Here is a 17,810-nt window from a genome sequence, read left to right as displayed (position 1 = left end):
TTTTTTGGCTCGATGCACGGTTGTAGACGATACATCCAGCTTATTTGCGGCATCTCGGAGAGAGAGGTTAGGGTTTTGCGTAAAACAACCGGAAACTCTCTGTGTCGTCTCAGCGGTTTCCGGTTTTCGATTTCTCCCCCATCCAGACTTCTTGGCTGTCGAAAAACGTTCCCCAAACACTTTAATTACATTTGTAACGATTGATTTGGCAATTTTTAGCGATTTTGCCAGCTTTGCGTGCGAGTAGTTTGGATTATCGCGATGCGCGAGCAAAATTTCGATACGCTGCTCTTCTTCCTTGGACGTCATTGTGACAACAGAAGAGTGAGTTCCAAAATCAAAATAGGAGCAACATTCTACACACACACACACTCACTCACACACACACACACACACACGCACACACACACACACACACACACACACACACACACACACACACACACACACACACACACACACACACACACACACACACACACACACACACACACACACACACACACACACACACACACACACACACACACACACACACACACACACACACACACACACACACACACACACACACACACACACACACACACACACACACACACACACACACACACACACACACACACACACACACACACACACACACACACACACACACACACACACACACAGCTTCAAAATGAGGGGTGTTCAGGTTTTTAAATGCAAAATTGAAAGAAATACGTCAAATTGATATTCACCAAATTTTGACCGTATCACCCTTTATATTGTCGAATGCCAAGTCATCACTTCTATTAGGAAAATAAGAAAACATTGTATGCTATGCATTTTTTTTTAATTCATTACTCATCATTTTAGGAGCTAAAAAATTCTAAGCTTTATGAAAAAAAAAATCTGGACGCAGCAATTTTATCATCTTGAAATAATCAACGATCGTTGCAAATCTGCTAATTTCAAGATAACTCTTTCCATTAAATTTTAAATTCTTAATTTTTTCTCGACTCAGTCGCAGTAAGTTTACTGAATTGCATATTTTTAAAGTATGACAAAAACAAAATCCACTTCATAATCCGTTTGCTAAAAATGATTTAAACAAACTATTTTTAGTTAGAATAACCATCATTTGCCTTGATGATCTACTGATCATGTCTTGCATACTTTTGTGTAAGGATTCGGTGATATTTCAGGGGTTGAGCCAGATCCCAAAAAGGAAGGATAGCTCTTCCCTTTATTTCAAACAACAGTTTTCTACCCTTTCGCTAAAAAACGTCTACAAACTCTTAAAAGATTTAGTGTTGAAGTTAAATTAGGATACATAATTTTTTTTTACAAAACCGATAAACAGTACTGCAGCCTTCTAGGCCTCCTATCCAAGGTTGCCAAAAAAATCTGTGTTTTGTGAAAAAAATTCTGTCTTTTACCCAGAAGTTCTTTGACGGTTTTCTGTTACATTTTCCTTGAGTAAAGTTAATAAACAACAACAATCTTATCATGATTTTCCAATACAAAGTTTGAAATCCTAAATTAATGTTGACATAAAAGATTAAAATTTACGAAATTCGTACAAAAATCTAAAAATCTGTGAAATATGTGAATATTTTCTAAATATTGTGTTTAGTGACACAGATTATTTGATAAAATTTACTTAAAATTTTGTGGAATTATAGATTTTTTTTTGTGATTTCGGGAACCTTGCTCCTATCTTTTCTTGACCATAGACCATAGACACGATACAAATATTATACAATGTTAGTTGAATAAAGACCCCCTTTCAACCTCTAGTTTAGCTCTAAATACTATTTTAAAGAATAAAATATGTAATTGATTGATCCACAATTTTATTTTACACTGCCTGAGTAGTCTCAATTCAAAGTAAAATATATGTAAAATCCATGAACCACAGGCAAAACTCTAACGAGTATTTTAAAAAGTATAGAGGTTTCAGAAAATAGTTTAAGATTGACATCACTTTAAGCGATGGAAAATAAGCGCTTTTTCAGTGAAATAAATGGGACAAAAAAATTACCCTCTAAACGAAATTGTTTGCAAATTTGACAGAAATTACGAAATTAAAAAATTGAAAAAATTTAAAAAACTGACAACATTAAAAAATAAGCCAAATTGAAAAAATTGACAAAATTGACAAAATTGACAAAATTGACAAAATTGACAAAATTGACAAAATTGACAAAATTGACAAAATTGACAAAATTGACAAAATTGACAAAATTGACAAAATTGACAAAATTGACAAAATTGACAAAATTGACAAAATTGACAAAATTGACAAAATTGACAAAATTGACAAAATTGACAAAATTGACAAAATTGACAAAATTGACAAAATTGACAAAATTGACAAAATTGACAAAATTGACAAAATTGACAAAATTGACAAAATTGACAAAATTGACAAAATTGACAAAATTGACAAAATTGACACAATTCACTTAATTGACAAAATTGACAAAATTGACAAAATTGACAAAATTGAAAAAATTGACAAAATTGACAAAATTGACAAAATTGACAAAATTGACAAAATTGACAAAATTGACAAAATTGACAAAATTGACAAAATTGACAAAATTGACAAAATTGACAAAATTGACAAAATTGACAAAATTGACAAAATTGACAAAATTGATAAAATTGACAAAATTGACAAAATTGACAAAATTGCGAAAATTGGCAGAATGATAAAATTGACAAAATTTACAAAATTTACAAAATTTACAAAATTTACAAAATTTACAAAACTTACAAAATTGACGAAATTGACAAAATTTAAAAATGGGAAAATTGATAAAATTGACAAAATTTAAAAATGGCAAAATTGATAAAATTGACATTTCAAGTCAATTTTAAAATACTTTTATTCTCTAAAACATTTTGAATTTTAATTTCTCAAACTCATATTAAGATTTATCACGTTCGAAATTTTTCAAATATAATTAAGAATTTCTAAAACTATCATTTGTTTATTATTTTGTGTAATGTGTATCTATATATAATTTACAGGCTGTAAGAAAGGCTACAAATCTCTGTGAAATGTATCAAATCGGGTTTTAGAATTGAGTATGTTGTCGTTGAAATTCAAAGATTTTAGTATGAAATTAACTGATTTCAACAGTTTTTTTTATTTGAAACACAACTTTGTCAAAAATCTAGCTATACAAAAAAAATTATTGCAAAATTATTGTAGAGCCATTTTTAAGCATGATTTTAGATTAAGAATAATCACAGTAAGTTCACGCCCTAGAATCGGTGATAATGTATTTATTTTTACGAAAATTGATTTACTTTTTTTTCGGAAACGTTCATGACTTCATACTTCAATATTTATACAGTATTTCTTCAATACAAATTTTACATAACAATGCACTTGACTAAATGAATTCAATTATCAAGTTTTTAATGAAATAAGATAACATCGCATAAACGCGGTGATTTTAAAACTCATCTAAAAAAAAAATAAAACCGCGCATATTGAAAACTTGATTCAAGAAAAACAAACTATCACTAACATGGATTCCCAATCGATTTTAAAAAGAATATTTGTGAATCATTAAACAGGAAGTTATTTGTGATTTGAATAAAAATCTTGCAAAAAGATGAAGTTCTTCAACATTAGAATAAAAAAAAACACGCTAATAGTTTATTTTACTTGTCTTTACTTGTTAAACCCATGGAATAAATGCAATGAGATTCAAAAAATGTTTGAACACGGTAAATTTAGATAAACTTTTTCTTTCAAACAAACTCATAAGAATTGAAAGAAAAATAAATTTCGAGTAAAATTATTCTAAAATAACTGTACTGTACTTTATTGAAATTTCCACCTCAAAGAATATTACAAGAAAATCCATATCGAACCCCTTATTCACATAAAGTCCCACCAAAGATACTTTTAACTAAATTACAAAATTAATAAAATTAAATATGTTGTTACTAGCACAGGATCCTATGCAAAACTAAGGCCAGATTATACTACGGAAAGCGGTCGCGCAACAAACCTAATGTTTGTTTGGAATTACGTGGATTTTGTTCGGGATGAACATTAAAAACAGTTTCTCACCAATAATTTTGGACTTTATCAACTGATTAATTGAAAATTTTAGTGTTTCATTTATTGAATTTGATGCTTTAATTATGAAAATATTTCATTTTCAATAAGAGTTATCATAAAACAGTTATTAAGCGTCGTTTAACGATCATTTATGTATTTTTTATAATTGACCCTTCAGAAGCTAATTCTTTAAACTGAGTATCTTTTTTCACAATAACCCTTATCGAAAAGGGGCGTTGAGATAAAAAATTGTCATAATGAAGGCTATGTGATTGGTGCAAAACTTGGTTTTCATGTGCCCTCCAAACAAATTTCTCATAATTCCATACAAATTTTAGCCTTATTACGCCATCTATTTCCGTAATCCGATCCCCCAAATTTAGCATTGGACTTTGTGCTTAGGGCTTAGGATCTATTTCAGGTTGCAACTCATAAGATTTTCATAAGTCGGCTGATTAAAGCACTCTAAACATTGTCCATTAGCTAACTTTAAAGAAAAATCCCTAGTATTTAGTTTTTTTCTGAATAATATTCACAAAATTACACAAATAAATTCCAAATTAAATTGATGTGCGCAGTAATGCAGTAAAGATTCAATTCCCCTTATTTTTTGGGAATAAATTGATCGATTTCATCACCAAATCACATTATTTGTTGAGTTGAGTAAATTAAGCATTAATTTTAAGATTATACTTTGAAGACTTTGATTTATTTCATGTAGCTGACCATAGGTAATATTTCGTGACGTCACAACGCTTTGCAAAACCGTGAGCAAACACGATGATGAATCGATTATTTTCTGAAAATTTCATAAAATTTGATCGAATAGAAGAGCAAAAAAATACGATTTGATTTCAAATTGTAGCGATTCCAATTTTGAACTTAGAGGTATATTTTTTATGTGTGATATGAACTGTAAAATTTACAAACATTATACCAAAGAAATGTTTTGCAAAAGTTGTGACGTCACGCTGAAATGGGTCATAATTTTTTGGTTTTTTTTTAAGATAATAACCACAAAAAATGTAAAAGTTTTGTAAAAACCATACTTTTTATCAATGAACCCTCAAAGTGGTTTCAGTCACAGAACAATTCCAAAAGTGTATTGGAAAATTGACATAATTTGACAAATTTTCGAATCTTTAGATTTTTAAAATACGAAAATTGAATTTTTTAAGACTTTTCAAAGCTAGCTGTTTTTGAAATTCGTAAATGTAAATACAATTCATATGTGGGACAATTCGCTGTGAATAAGATTTTCGAGATATATTGCTAATGTTTGAAGCTTCTAATAGTCACATATTGAAATTCCATTTTCATAGTATAATCGATTTTCAAATTAAAGAGTTAAATTTAGGAATGAAATAACAAAAACTTAAAAAATATTTTCAATTTTCGTTTTTTAATTTTAGTTTCATAATCCAAAAATTAAAATCAACACCGGCTTATTTTTGCTGTAAGTGATTGTTGGCAGGTTCTCTCTTTGTACAGTGCGTAATGTTTTATTAGGAAAGGCGTTCGCAAACCAGGACAAATCATTTCATTTGCCCCTCGGATCTAGCTAGGGTATGAGATCATTTTACCATGTGAACTTCGACAAGTGTACTTTAAATGTTTCCTCCACTTCGTATGTATGGACGTTCAAATTTGAAAGAAACCTCACTTGCTCGGTTGTTTAGCCATAAACAAAAATGTTCGATCCAAATTGGGGCTCGTTACAGAGTGCAAATGGCCCCAAATTTTGGCGACCACGAACAACACCACAAATGTGTACCGAGGGAAGAATTTATGTCATCGATCATGTGTAGCATAAATAGATGATACCTACTGTTTGTAGGCGAACAACCTATTTACATTTTGTCAGCGGTCGTGTGGGCGGCCTGGGCGGAAAAACCCGAAAGCGGTAAAAGTCAATGTAAGCAATAAAAAGTTGACTTTCCCCCGGTTTCCGGTTGAAGGATCCATCAAGGTCGTTTCGAGTTTCAGCTTCGACGTTGGAGATGATGGTACATTTAATACATGCTTGAGTGAATGTAGAGTTACGTTTTCTTGAACGAGGGATTTAGTTTGGAATATAATCCGGCAATTTGTTTTAAAATTAAGTTATTTTATGACACCTAACCAAAGTTGTACATTTCACTGAAATCATTTTTTGGTACAGAGAAATTATACTTCATACCATTTCAGCTCTTATCTCATATCCCATATCTCATATCTCATATCTCATATCTCATATCTCATATCTCACATCTCATATCTCATATCTCATATCTCATATCTCATACCTCATATCTCATATCTCATATCTCATATCTCACATCTCATATCTCATATCTCATATCTCATATCTCAAATCTCATATCTCATATCTCATATCTCATATCTCATATCTCATATCTCATATCTCATATCTCATATCTCATATCTCATATCTCATATCTCATATCTCATATCTCATATCTCATATCTCATATCTCATATCTCATATCTCATATCTCATATCTCATATCTCATATCTCATATCTCATATCTCATATCTCATATCTCATATCTCATATCTCATATCTCATATCTCATATCTCATATCTCATATCTCATATCTCATATCTCATATCTCATATCTCATATCTCATATCTCATATCTCATATCTCATATCTCATATCTCATATCTCATATCTCATATCTCATATCTCATATCTTATATCTTATATCTCATATCTCATATCTCATATCTCATATCTCATATCTCATATCTCATATCTCATATCTCATATCTCATATCTCATAGCTCATATCTCATATCTCATATCTCATATCTCATATCTCATATCTCATATCTCATATCTCATATCTCATATCTCATATCTCATATCTCATATCTCATATCTCATATCTCATATCTCATATCTCATATCTCATATCTCATATCTCATATCTCATATCTCATATCTCATATCTCATATCTCATATCTCATATCTCATATCTCATATCTCATATCTCATATCTCATATCTCATATCTCATATCTCATATCTCATATCTCATATCTCATATCTCATATCTCATATCTCATATCTCATATCTCATATCTCATATCTAATATCTTATATCTCATATCTCTTATCTCATATCTTATATTTCACATCTCATATCTCAGATCTCATATCTCATATCTCATATCTCATATCTCATATCTCATATCTCATATCTCATATCTCATATCTCATATCTCATATCTCATATCTCATATCTCATATCTCATATCTCATATCTCATATCTCATATCTCATATCTCATATCTCATATCTCATATCTCATATCTCATATCTCATATCTCATATCTCATATCTCATATCTCATATCTCATATCTCATATCTCATATCTCATATCTCATATCTCATATCTCATATCTCATATCTCATATCTCATATCTCATATCTCATATCTCATATCTCATATCTAATATCTTATATCTCATATCTCTGATCTCATATCTTATATTTCACATCTCATATCTCATATCTTATACGTATCTTATATTAAAAATATGAATCTTATCATATGTTGCTTAATTCATATACAAATTTTTGGAGATTTTTTCCGAAAAATAAAAGTTTTTAAAGTTTAAAATCTTAAGACCTTTAATTTTATCACAAGATACATTTCTCCCACTAAATCAGATTGATTGTTGATATTTTCCACCTATCAATATCGATGTGATATAAAGTGGATCGTTATTCCGTAGGCGATTTCCTGTATGCAACTTGTAAATGGTTTTTTCACTCCATCTTTCGGGCTTGATTTCACAACATAAGCATAATATTTTGGTACCCCATTTTTCATAACAGCATGATGATCGGAAAAGTTTCCGTTTGATTAACGAACGGAAATTTGAAACACGTCGATGATACGGCACCACCCAAGCAACCAAAAGTCTCATATCTACTTAAACTCGTGCCTCCCAAGTTCGAATTTCGCTGAACAAAGGTTCTAAAGGGATTTGGTACCGAATTTTCTCAAATGTGAGCATGAAAGTTACAAAACGTTCCTCAAAAAGCCGTCTATGGACTTGAAGTTCCAAAAAGTTCCTCGAATAGCTTATTTTGTGACATGTTAATCGTACTCACACAGTATAAAAGTTACAAATTAGTTCTCAAATAGCCTTCTGTGGACTTCAAGTTTCAAGAAATTCCTCAAATATCCTTTTTTGTGACATGTCAATCGCATCCACACAGTTTAAAAGTTACAAATTAGGTCTCAAATAGCCTTCTGTGAACTTCAAGTTCAAAGAAGATCCTCTAAAAGCCATCTCTGAACTTCAAGTTCCAAGAAGTTCCTCAAATAGCCTTTTTTGTGACATGTCAATCGCATTATTCAAAATAAAAGTTGCAAATTGGTTCTCAAATAGCCTTCTATGGACTCGAAGTTCCAAAAAGTTCCTCAAATAGCCTATTTTGAGACATGTCCGCCATTTCATGAATATGAAATGTGAACGAACATCAGAAAAGGGCATATAATAAATAAATCATTTTTTGGAGCTTGGAAATTGTTGAAATGTATAATTTATTTTGAAACTTCAACTCAGAACAACTTAAAGCTAACTCGCAAATGATTGTTTTTGAAAAATGTAAATATTTAGACTTTATAAAATTTCGTCCAACTGCATTTACTTATCACGAATTTATCTCACATTGAAAGTCAGTTGAAGCAATTCATTAATTAAATTTCAAGATAATCTCAAGAATTTGTATAATTTTTAGCTTAACAGTTATAAACATGGATTTCCATTTTTTTTAAACCGATATTATTTTAACGGATGATTGATTTATACGCCGTTTCGTAATGTTTCTTTGTCATAATCAACATGCGTCTCTGCTGCTGGCTGCTGGCTGCCCTTGCGGGTATTCTAGGAAGCTTATAACCACTTCGAATTTTAGCTGCCGGTAAGGCAACATCTAGGCGTGGCGTCGTGGCAGCGTGTTTGGCTATCATCTCGCAGGATCGGGTTCAATTCTGGTACCAGGACTAATTTTTTCCATTAGGTTGACTAATTGCTTGAGTAAGCGAATCAAATAATTGTGCAGCAGAACTGACGGGCGTGCTGGCATGTATCGAACAAAGTTAAAAATAAAGCAATTAAGTAAGATCAATTGAGGGAGGTGATGGGAGGAATAAAGATGGATGCCGAGAAACCCTCAGCACCACATGGGCTGGGCTGGTGGTGATCAAAGTAAGAGAGGAGAGGAGATTTTTTTTTGTTTTCGCTGATTAAACGTTTACTTGTGGGCTGAATAGAAGGCCGTTCAAATCTGTAATGGAACTTTAAAGTTTCAATAAGAACTTAAATTTTGGGCTGAATAAAACGAACTTCAGCACTTTGATTATGCTGATTAAGCTGTGTTCGACCTTTTTAACGAGACTTTTGGTTGCTTGGGCAGTTCATGTCTAGAAAGTTTTATTCCACAAAAAAAATTTAACCTGATGCCTGATACCTTCTCTCAACTTACCTGACAGCTATATTTGTTTTTCTTTTTTTTTTTTTTTTTTGGAAAGAAGCACCAGTTATTTTAGCAGTTGAAAACTTTTGCAGGCAGATAATTTCTAGCATTTATTGGATTGAGTTTGCCTATAAATAATGTTACACATTATTGAAATATTTTTCATCATTCGTTTTCTATGATTAAAAAACACTTTTTCTATTTACATTTTTCATAGAAAAATAGGATTTACCACAGCCAATGTATAACATTTGCTCCAGTTATTCATAAAGATCAATGGTGATAAAAATCAATTTTCATATCGATGCTTTACGACTTTTTCAGATCAAACCTAAAGTGCATAGACCAAATAAACAAAATCATGAGTGGATCCAATGTACTCATTCTAAATCAGGACAATTTAATATATTTTAAACTTTTGATGGCAATCATGTGTGAAAAATGTCAATTTAATTGCATGCAGTATTTAGAGAGATTGCGTTCATTTCCACCCGATTAAATGACGGATCAAAGACTCCGACATTAGTGAAAAATCATTCAAATGTTGACCACAAAACTGGTTATTTCACAACCAAAGTTCGGTGTTGGTTATGAAAATCACTGAACCCGGAGCTGAAAGTTTTGCAATAAGCGAGTGGCCCCTGAATAAAACGCAACAGCTTCCACTCTCAATGAATTTCGGAGTCATTCAGGCGCATCAAGTGCTGCTGCTGCTGTTGGTCGGATTCGGGCAAGTACTACCTTACAAAGCTCTGAAAACTAAACCGATGAATCTGTTGCCAAACAGACTCTCCTTCTGTCCTTCAGCCATTTTTGTTGGGTTGGGTATGTGAATCATGGAAAACGAACTTTGTTGCGGTATGTCCTGACTCCCGACTACTAGAAATGAGTTATGATTGTTTGCGGAACTCTTTCCCGGCTCGCCAGTTTCGTTATTTAATATGACTCTTGCCTTTTTTTCGCCAGCAATTTACACACTCGCCAACGACGCGTATACAATTGGTGGTATATATCAACGCTAGATTGGCTGGAATTTTTCATTTTCGAGAACTTTGGTACCGATTGAAAGAGGAATTTTAAGCTTGTTTGGAACAGTTTACTTGCAATCCCTTCTAAACGTGATAGCAGTAACTTAAAAAAGTTGAGGAGGTTGTTTATAACACACGGCCGACTACAACTTGTGTACACTCGATATGGTTTAAAATTTAGTTTGATTTAAAAATTGTTGATTAAAAACCTAAGCAGTAGTATCCTGATAAATTTGGTCAAGAATTACTCAACAAAAATCATGAAAAAAAATTAAAAAAAAATCGAAATACCATCAAAACAAATCAGAAGATTTTTTTTAAATCGTATTTTTGACTTCAAAAAACCTTTCATGATATTTTTCATAAAACTTGCACAAAAAATTTCGTTTTGGACGAATAAATAATACAAATTTACAACACAATTTATTTTTGTTTGATAAGGCAAATAAAGTGAATAAATCCGAGCATTTTTATAATGAAATCTCGGCAACAGGCCGGACCTGACTTTTCCCAAATTTTGTTTTAAATATCCGGGCAAACCCGGCAAATTTGGCAACTTTTGTCAAGTCATACACCTTTTCGACTTATCACTTCAACTTGCTTCGATGCACCAGAAATCCTTTTTTTAAATTTGAAAATTATCAGAATCAGGTTCTAGATCCTTATCTAGATATGATCATGAATCTTCAACATATTCGATAACGACGATATGAGAAACTCCCGATTCAGCTATTTTGATTTGACTACTATGGAGTTCGTGGAGTTTGTTTACTAACAAAGCCCTCAGCTCGAACAAATTTTCCGATGTTTACAAACAAACTCACTGAACCTAACCGCGCTCTCCTCGCCTACTTACTGACAAAGTCAGAGAACCTTGTGATCTAGTAACCTTGGTTTTTATCATCATCACCTGTCATCCGCAATCATTGATGGTCAATCGCTATTATTCTCGATAGACGAATTGACCAAAACAATGTATTGGTTCTCTCGGAACAGCAGATGTCCTCTGCTGGAGTCGAGGAATGTTCCGGACCTATTCGAAACCGTAAGCATCAACAACATGATTTAGGATCCAGCACCCTAATTTTAGTTCTGGATCCAGGATTTCAATAATGATTCCGGATCATGATTCAGAGACACTATCCTGTACACTGACAGTGCATCCTCATGAATAACCTGGCTGTAGGTCCCGGCTTCTGATCCTGATCTACAACTCTAGACTGTGATCTCAGATCTCAGCTGCTTAATTTAGGCCTTGGCCTTGAACCCAGTTGGGTTCTGATCTAAATCCTGGATGTTTTTTCTTTTTTTTTTCTAAGCTAAAAATCGAAGCTTTGAATTGCTTTCTGTTATTCCACCTCACTTCCCTCAATTCTCTTTTAAAAACATAAGTACAAACTAGGATCGGCCACCCTCAAATTGTATGAAATCGCTTTCGTTACCAACCATAATGCTGCCTTAAGTTTTTTACAGTTATTTGGAATATTTTTTTGTAAGATATTTTCAATGTCATTGATTTTTAATTTTAAACGATTTTTTATTATACTTTCGCACCATTTCCAAACTGCATTAGCATTTTTACATGATTTTAAACGATGCAAATTATCATCTATGGAGCCACATTTTTCACAAATCACTGATTTCAAATTACCAACATTGAACATTTCTAATTTTCTTTTATTTGGTATCAAGTCATTTACAAAAGAATAAACCAATGAGCGAACATGGAAAGAAATGAGTTTATAATTCAAATTTGCCCACACATTTTTCCATTCAACTGACAATTTATTTTCTATATCGGGTTTTATTTGCATTTTATCTAAAAAATAATTATATACAGCTTTAGTTGTCGGTAAGTCAAAATTTGTCGTTACATCTACACCTTCGTCTATCCACTCTCTTGCATTCCGCGATAGAAATGATTTAGATCTTGATTCAATGAGATAGTTTTCCAAAGCACAACCACCGTCCACATCCTGATTGTAAAATATGTTTTTCAAAAATAATGCTTTAGCTTTAGTCTCTGGATCTGTTAGTTTCAATCCTCCTTTATCAAAATCTAAGTAAAGTTGATTTCTGTTTAGTTTAAAAATGTAACCGTTCCAAATAAACTTTCCTGAAGCGGATTTTAATTCCGCTAAATGACTGTTCAGAGGAGGAAAGATTTGCGAAACATACCATAGCTTTGACAAAATGTAAACGTTTAAAACAAAACATCTCTCGTAGAGATTTAGAGCCCGAATATTGTGCTTTATCAAAGTGCCTTTTATTGAACTTATGAGTTTATTATAATTACTTGTGATCGAAGAATTCCACGTTTTTTCGAATATTGCACCCAGAATTTCACTCTATTAACCTCTCGAATTTTTTGAGGACCAAAAAACGCTTTATTCAATCTAATAAATTCGGATTTGTCTTTGTTTAGCTGAATGTGCGCGTAAAGGCCATATGAATCTATGATTTCAAATAAAATATCAAAATAGCGTATGCAATTACATTAATAAACTTATCGTAAACAAGAACACCATTGATTATAACGAGAGGCCCGACACGCTTCCGTTTCGTCAGTGAATGGCTTAAGCGCCACTTCCTTACGGAAGACCACCCACCTAGTCTTGTTTTGCCCAGCTGAATGAGACTCGGTCGCAAGTTCCTTTCGATCCCCTATTTTGGGGAAGAAGCGGAAGGGACTCTAAAAAGGGATCCATACTTCGGCTTCGATTTCGAATCCACCCCGAAGACGAGAACAGCCCGCAAATTCACGGAAAGGGGAGCTATCCGTTGTTCGATGAAAAGTTAAACTAAAGCAGTCTGAAAATTAACGAACGAATTCCCACCCTCTTACCTTGCTAAGGAATGGAAAAAGATCGTGATTGGTTTCGCAGCCAATCTCCGCCGTAAATCTGAACCAAAGAAACAAACGAATAACCTGTGACCCCTTTCCCAAATACCTCAATCATGTCATCATTTTAGTATTATGTTCCCGCTAGATTAGCATTTGCAGTACGAAATTGCTTACGATATTTACATGATGTTTATTGCGATCTCCTCTACTGTTTGGTGTACCATTTCATTTCAGTTTATAATTCTAACTGCTGAAACATTCATTCGGTGGAGAAGCTTGGTTGTTGGTCCATTATCCGGTGTGATCGATCCTCTTCAGTTCTCATATTAAATGATTTGAAATTTCCGTGCGGGGGTGGAAATTGGCTACTTTTCCGGCTCGCCAGTCCAAGATAAACTTATTTCACGTCCCAAAAATGTTACGGGACGAAATTTGCAAATCGCAACATAAGCGGCTAAAGTTGCGTGCCGTTCAAAATGTCATGTACATGAACAATCGCTAGCGAATATAGTAGGCTATGGGTGAGTACTCACGTTTGCTGCTATTGGAGACGGGGGTTATGAGGAAACTTATACCCCCATTTTTGATTGAACCGTTGTTGGGATTCCTTAGCCACGTGCGGGTTGGCAGTCGACGGAGGCTTTACCTTAACATGCTGGTGGTGCTGGTGCTGGACCGAACGGTGATGCAGTCGATTCTGCCTCCGGGTCTAACCCGCAGGTTTACAGGACACCAAATCGCTGTGTCGGTTTTGCTGCGGATTGCGATGATTCTGAGCAACGAGGACTAGTTGTATGGTGATGGCGGGGCCCACCCGCCAGTTGACTTCTGACTGGAAACGTGGACTCTTCGAAGTTAATGTTCCGCCTGCGGCGGGTCTCGTTCCGTCTCGGCGACGCTGGGAGGCACTCTGGGAAGATTCACGTGGGTGTTTCAAACCTGTCACAAAAAAGACAGCGTGACGTTTCACGTGATGTTCACGACTACACAATGTTCTCACATCTTACCTCGGCGTAAGCACAAGCTGTTACGCATTCACACTTCCACCTTCTTCACTTTTATTAGCCTTATCGTAAGCTTGAAGGGAATACAAAAAATGATTAACAACCAAAGCACTGGTTCGAGGATCACAGGCAAAGAGTTAGATTAGGGAATTATCACGCTACTAACCGATCTTATCCCAACTGAACTTCAAGAGTAAGTGAATTGAGTAATCGCATCAACTATCAGATCCCTTGAGACTAGTTCAACTTCTTACCGGAACTACCCGATACGAAAGTCTAATCGAGCAGTTAAACGAATGTTTCCCTTTCCCATGTATTTACGATGACGCCTTGTCTTCCCCTTCCGAATCCGAATTTGAAGGTCCATCCTTTTCTCTACCAAACCTAAGTGTACAAAAGACCCCCGAAAGAGGTCATTCACCTACCACACAACAAGTTTGCAGTTGGTAGTCTTCTGGAAGACAACTCTTGAGTCATGATTCCTACTCAGGAGACGTGTCGGTCGGTTGGCCGAATGCATTCAAATGTTTGCAAGAATCATTAGAATCATCAAAATTACTGATGGATACTGAGTTAGGGTGGCATTTCGTAGAAGGAGTTATTATGCTTTGCTCTATTTTATAGTTTAAGATCTAAATGAATTTAAGCATTTTATTCCATTTATCTAGCTCTTTTTTTATTAAATAGAAATTAAATCTATTTTATTTTCATGTCGGTTCTGCTGTTAACATTTACGTTTAACTAATGTCTATGTACTCGTTACATGATTTCATTCGCGAGATGCCTAATAAGAGGTTCAATATACAGAATGAACAGAATCATACTCATCGGACACCCTTGTCGAACTGAAGAGTTAATTTTGATTTCTCTTGTAAGAAAACCATTTACGAGTACTTTGGAACAAGCGTTAACGTATAAATTTTTCAAGCAGTTAATAAAAGAAGGCGGGAACCTAAATTTTTCCAAAATTTTCGATAGATAGTCATGATTTACACGGTCAAAAGCTTTATGCAGATCTAAACTGACTAATGCTCCTTTGAATTTAGCACTTTCTACTGATTTTGTGAGAATTCTTCTAACATCTTTTAAGTTTTCAACGCAAGAATTTGGATTAACAAAAGCTGCTTGTCCGGGTCCTATTATTTTGGAAAGTATATTCGTTAAACGTTCAGCTAAAATTTTCATAAACAACTTGTAGTCGCAGTTTAATAAACTTATTGGTCGAAAATCATTTAAGGAACTTGACTTATTACCTTTCTTAGGAATTAATGTGATAATACCATCTGTGAATGATTTTGGCGGGCGAATAGATCCAGATAAATAACCGTTAAAAATAAAAAGTAAATCATCTTTGAAGTGATCATAATGATTAATATATACCTCATAGGTCAAACCATCCGGACCGGGACTTTTTTTCTTGGAGCAACGTTTCAATACGGATTAAAGTTCATCATCTGTTATTTCTTTCATTAAAGATGATCGATCTTCGTCGTTCAAATTTTTACTTAAGTTGTTAATCGGATCGTTCTCTTCATTTTGTACAGAATTAACTTTGCATGAAAAAAAATCTGTGTAAAAATCAAAAACTTTGTTCAGTAACACATTACTTTCAGTGATTAAAATACCATCATCAATAAGTTTGAAATTTGCAGAAGTTTCAATACGTTTAACATGAGCCGCAACTTGAAATATATTTGTTAACTCATTTTGTAGAACGCTATTTTCATTTAAGTTATTCGAAAAGTGTTTAATCCTATTTGTTTCAATTTCGAGTAGCCTTGATTTTATTACACCTATGTCCAAAAGTGTTGGAATATTTAGGCTCTTTTTCTGCATCCACTCCGTTAATTGCGCATAAAAATAACTTTTTTCACTAGCTATGGAATTATTCAACGTCCAACTTTCGCGTTTATAAAATTGTTTTAATTTATTTTTCGCAACCTCGTGCCACCACCTATTTCTATCATTAAAATATAATTGACGCAACTTCCATGTTTGATAGTTTTCAACAAAGCGTTCATGTGCCGAGCAATTTTTAAGAATCGAACTATTAACTTTCCAATATCCTCTGCCTTTATTGATAATTGAGTCTTGATTTACTTTAAGTTTCATTAAAATTGCGCAATGGTGAGAAAAAGGAACAGCAACAGTAGAAAAATCCAGCACATTATTCGACAAGTTTTTTGAAATATAGAATCTGTCCAGTCTTGAAGAGGTATCTCCTCGGAAAAATGTGTGGGTGTTTTTTTTAATTCTAATGCAATATCTTTCAGTTTAAGTAAATTAACAACATTCTTTAATGCTGACGATACGTTATTAGAGCTCCCGCTTGAATCTATGGGATTCAAAACACAGTTGAAATCGCCGCCGATAACAGTTTGGAAACAGTTTGGTTTAGCTGTGTGCAAAGAAAGGTCGTTAATAAATAAATTTTCTCGTTCTTTTTTTTTAATTGGTTCCCGAGTGTGCATAAAAATTTACGTTATTAGTTTTATAAACAATAATTGGAGATATTCGGCCACTTTTTTCAAATAAAGGTTCAGAAAACTCAAGCGATGATCTCAACAAAATGGCGGTGACCGATCCTGAATCATTTAAATTTATTAATGAAAGGTGTGATGGAATAAAAGAAAAATTAGAGTAACATACTTCCTGTAGAAACAGTATGTCAACATCATTATTGTACACAAAATCTCGTAGAAGGAATTTGTTGACCAAGCTATTAGAACTATTCAAATTAACACATGCTATTCTCAAAATATAATTCATGACTGAACAAAAATTATGTAAAAAGAAAATTACAAAGTAAATAATAATTCAATTACTGGTAAAAAGCAGAAAGGAAAAAAACTGGTCATCATACCTTGAGATGCGCTGATCGATGTTTGATGAAGATCCATTTCCTCAGAAGCTAGACTTTCGGAGTCCGAGCTGGCTTCTGAGCCCGAACGCGGCACCGTCTCATTGGTCCCCTTCGGCCGTCCTCGCTTCCGGTTGTCATCTACGCAATCCATACCCATCTCGGTAACATCTTTCGGGTGGCTTTCGTCGGTTGACGTCGTTGGAATCACATCATTCGCATCACCGATTGCTGGCGACGCCTCTTCGGTAGCTTCCATCGTCGAATCCAAATTTCGCTGGGTTGGAGAGGAAGAAGATTGTGCGCTGCGTCTCGGTTTCGCTGCAGCCGGGAATAAAGCGTTCAAACTCGTGAGTCCGTTTTGGGCAACGTCGGATGAAGACGAACTCGGAAGCATCGCTGGCGATCGAACTTTCAACGGTTTCGACCACGTGTTGCTGGCAATTGTGCTGTATGATGGTTTCTGTGTTTGAATGTTTTCCACTCCCTGCTCTTCCGGCTTGC

The 17,810-nt window shown here is 33.9% G+C and overlaps 1 protein-coding gene across 1 annotated transcript in view; it reads right to left on the bottom strand.

Annotated features, from left to right (window-relative positions):
• LOC129755147 (FMRFamide receptor-like) overlaps positions 1–17,431 on the bottom strand; it is a 57,322-nt gene extending 39,891 nt beyond the window's left edge. The window contains exon 1 of the mRNA XM_055751498.1: positions 17,310–17,431. The gene's annotated coding sequence lies outside the window, so the exon portion shown is untranslated. The remainder of the gene's footprint in view (positions 1–17,309) is intronic.
• Between the last annotated feature and the right edge of the window lie 379 nt (positions 17,432–17,810).

This window comes from Uranotaenia lowii, chromosome 3 (genome assembly GCF_029784155.1).
Source record: "Uranotaenia lowii strain MFRU-FL chromosome 3, ASM2978415v1, whole genome shotgun sequence".
NCBI classification, from domain to species: Eukaryota; Metazoa; Arthropoda; class Insecta; order Diptera; family Culicidae; genus Uranotaenia; species Uranotaenia lowii.
Note: the sequence above shows the minus strand (reverse complement) of the source record. Positions and strands in the feature narration are given on the sequence as shown.